The 4,257-nt window shown below is 43.6% G+C and overlaps 1 long non-coding RNA gene across 1 annotated transcript; it reads left to right on the forward strand.

Annotated features, from left to right (window-relative positions):
• Positions 1-2,349: 2,349 nt before the first annotated feature.
• On the forward strand, positions 2,350-4,257 carry LOC139748081 (uncharacterized). The gene is made up of 3 exons (XR_011712533.1): positions 2,350-2,449; positions 3,795-4,009; positions 4,213-4,257. It is a non-coding gene; the product is annotated as an uncharacterized lncRNA (long non-coding RNA).

Consider the following 4,257-nt stretch of genomic DNA (forward strand, 5'->3'; position numbering starts at 1 on the left):
TGTAAGTCGCTACGTTACCTAAAAAGCTGTTCCTTACCTCTGGGATTAGGGGAAATATTGTTAGGACACTCCTATCTTTAAAGTTAGCTGGTTGTGTCACCTTGTGATTCCTATGCTCTCAGCTTGGTAGGAAATTGTCCGCGGAGACAGTGTGCGGCGATGATTGGAAGTCACACTGTCCGCTGATTTTTCCGCCTTACCTCTCAGGCAAGGACGGCGCAAGGTTAGCGGAGCGCTATTGCCACCAGGTTTCCACGCTCCGTCGATTAGTGTCGGCTAGGCTGAGAGGTGTCAAAAAGTGTTTTAGTTAGACGCACTTTTCTCCGTCACCTTGTGATTTCTTATGTCTCCGGTTACAAAATGCACCCTTTATTTGCGGAGGACCCCACTTTCACCAAGGTGGATACACATTGTTGTGCTTGGCATGTACCATGGGGACCGCGATGACCAAAAGATGGTCAGACGAAGCCACCGACGTTTTTTTGGCCTCTGAAGCGTGTGTCAGGCAGGAAGCCATCGTGACGGAGTTAGGCAATGTAGTGTATCTTGGAGTGAGCTACCGACGTGTATCAGACACGAAGCCACTGACGTCTGTCAGGGAGTGAGCAGTGTTTATAGTGTCAGGTAGGAAGCCATACCGTTGAGTGTCAGAGAGAGAGAATCGAATTTGGTTTGCCATGAAGTGAGCTACCGACACACGTGTGTTGGAGACGAAGCTCATCGATGACTGTTGGAGAGGGAGCAGAGTTTTTGAGTTCGTCGAAATAATGCGTGGTAAAGTAAGCTACCGACGTGTATTAGAGACTGAGCCACCGACGCCCGTCGAGAGTGAGTAACGCTTCCTGTATGTATAAACTCATTAGTCGAAGTAGACTGACGAGGAATGAACCAACGACGCCAAACTAAATCGTCCCTTTAGGACCTTTGTTCTAGCTAATGCCAGACGATTGTAGTCAACTTGTATGGCCTATGGGTCGTCAAAGTAAAGCTTCAAATTCAGATTTTTTGGGGGGCTAACGCTAGACGGTTTCATAAAGGTTTTGTGGGGCACGTAGGTCATCAAAGTAGAGTTTTACCTTGAGAATTTTCCTCTGGCCTAACACTTGTACGGGCTACATGGGTTATCAAAGTAAAGCTGCACATTGATAACGTTGCTCTGGCTTAGCCGGACGATTTTATTTAGCTGTTGAGGGCACCACAGGTTTAATCAAAGTAAAGTTTTACTCTGAGTTTATTCTGAACAATGCCAAACGATATTTTGCAGCTCTATCGAGCTTCAAGGGTCATCAAAATGAGCTTCCCTTTGGGAATTATATATTTTTGGTCCATGACTGGCGATTATATTTAGCTTTTAGGAAGTGATATGAGCTTAAGGTATTAGGCAGGAGGTTGTATGTTAGGGAGCGAGTTCCCGTAGTCTCCCAGGGATAGAGCCACTGCAGGGAGTGCAGCACATTACGTTCCTCAGAGAAGAGACCGTCGTAGTGCATTGTCGTACATCAGGACGTACGTATGTATATATACTCGTTAACAAGATGCCTTGATTACGGCATTCAGGTGCCCCTGCTGCCTCGGACACCGTACAAAAAATAAATCAATCAGGACAGTTCCCATACGTGTCTTGGAAATTCCCGTCAACAAAGGTTGTTTTGGGAAATACCACATTAAAAGCAGGACGAGCACATTGCTCATGTTTTAGTCTAATCTGTTGACACTCCTCTGTTGATTCTGTGTCCATTTATTATTACACGTTAGGGAAGTACTAAAAGAACATATGGAGTCATTGAATACCATCGACGCAATTCCATTTTCTATGGTGAGTGTGGTAGATGGTGAAATAGGTTGGTAGTCCTGGCTACGGCCGTCCTGGCAGATGTTCTATCTATAATCGTGATAAAAATGTCGTTGTATTTCCATCAAGGACAAAATGTGTTCTTAAGATCATATTTTGTCTCAGCCGTGGCTTACCACAGAAAGACAAACAACTAAATCATTGTTTAGAAATTGACTGACGTCAGAAGAGTCGGAATATATTACAAACGTAGACGATGTCTGAATCCGGAGTGTTACATTGGATGTGACTTGGATTGCCTCACGTTTAAGATATACACTTTATCATAAACAAAAGTAATTTTCCTGCATAGATTTCTAGTATCATACGAATGTAGCACAAGTGCATGGAACTTAAGAAATTATATTTTCAAAAATGAACGTTAAACGATAAAAGACCATGCAAGTCATTTCACGGGATTGAGACAACGCTTTGTGATACAATGAAGCCCCGCTTCTGCTTCCAGATGGCGGACGAGCGCGTTCATTGCGGAACCGAAGATGACTACGTTTCTGGTTCATACGTTCATTTCCTGGGTTGTTGTGGTGAGTGACAGTATCGCATTAAGAGTCCCGGGAAGTGTAGTGGTGGAGAAGGCTTCAGGGGACTAGAGAAGCGGTAAGGTACTGGTCACTGAGACACTCTGGGTAAAACCCAATTTGCTGACACAAGTCAGCAAATTGTGGTAGAAAGGTTAGGATGTGTGACCACAGGTAACTGGTCGCCGGCTCGGTAGCTGCCGGCTGGCTTTGTGCTCCCGGCTCGGAGTTGACTTGATGTCGGCTTCAAAGATCTGATTTCTAGCCAGGTGTGAGTAATATTTGGAGATCAATGGTTGAAACCAATGTAGAGTGAGTGGTGAACTATAGTTAGGTGTACTCGGTGTGTTTGACAACTCGCATTGTAGTTACCACAGTTAGAAAATGTATAGAACATAGGAATTCGGTAGGCAGAGACTTCGAAGTATGTTACTATTCGCTCAGGTGACAGCTTATGATTGTTCATCCTGGAACGTGTAACCCGCCATACACGATATTACAGTTAAAAGGTTTTGGTAAATTGATAGTTTAGCTCATTTAAATGATTTTTGTTTTAGATTTGCAAAACACGAACAGTAACAGACCACCGGGTCCTTTTGAAGCTTCATGTTGCCAGTGAAAGAAATTTGAAACGTAGGATTTCGCCACACTTCCTAACCTCCTCTATACGTGGCCACTTAATGCGTTCTCACATCAGCAGACCACAATAATAATGGCACATTTCCATTATAATTATCTGCTTCTGGGGAGGTTAGATAAGATTTTCATAGGCTACGGTCGGGTGGGTGGAGAGCTGCTGCACTGGGTCACGGTGAGGTAGGCTAGAACACGCGGGTGAATGGTGGCTACTGTCCTGAGTTATGGTGAGGTAGGCTAGGGATGGCTGGCTGGGGAACGGTAGCTCGTCTACTGGATCGCAGTGAGGTAGGCTAGGGTGAATCCGAGAGACGAGAGGTTGGTGCTCAGAGCCCCTTGATAATGAGTTTTTCATACGAAGTATCGCACATGGAGTTGTCCTGTCCTCCAACACCATAAAGTGGAATAGATGGGTGGAGAGCGGTAACCTTAACGACTTAATGTAAGTTATAAGTGTGTGTGAAAAGGAGTGGGACATAAAAGTAATGGTGAATAATGTATAGAGAATGAAATATCTGCGTCAGAGTTTATTAGCAGCCAAATCCAACGTCTCTTCGCGGGTAACTATATCTGGGTATGGCTAAGTTTTGATAACAATGAAGTAGGCAATGTATCTGGAAATATTTTAATCATTATTGTAACCAGATATTAAGTAGATTTACATTATGTAAAAGTTATCAAATTAAGATTATAACTATTTAAACTTGATAATTGAAACTGAAATTTTTAATTTCGGCTACGGAGTGTGTCCATTCCTTGTGAACATGGTTGTGTTTTATTGTTGGCAGAGAGAACATGTGCGACATAGGCAACCCTCTCCAGCAAACGTGGACCTAAGACGTCTCCCCGTTGAGCGACAGGCGAATTTTGCACGACAAAGGAACACACCACAGAACTCCCGAGAGGAATGAACGCCTGAGAGAACAGCGCACATTCCGAGCGAAACTTAGATTCTGGTTTGAAGCAGCAGTGTTCACGGAGATGTGTGTATCCAACTCACATGGTAAAGTTCATTGCTGGAGGAGGAACTGTACCCGATATGAAATTAATGATTTGTTGCTGTTCAAAGACTAAGAACGTCATAGTTATGGTAATAAGATATTCATGTGGATAACCAAAAGTTAATGATCTACTTTTCATACACGACAAATGATATAAATCCTACTGAACCACTATAATAAACATTAATCGTACAATGTTCCACAGGCACAAATGACCGAGCTACCACGAGCGAGGAGATCCATTCATGTC

Source organism: Panulirus ornatus, chromosome 72 (assembly GCF_036320965.1).
Source record: "Panulirus ornatus isolate Po-2019 chromosome 72, ASM3632096v1, whole genome shotgun sequence".
Taxonomy (NCBI): Eukaryota; Metazoa; Arthropoda; class Malacostraca; order Decapoda; family Palinuridae; genus Panulirus; species Panulirus ornatus.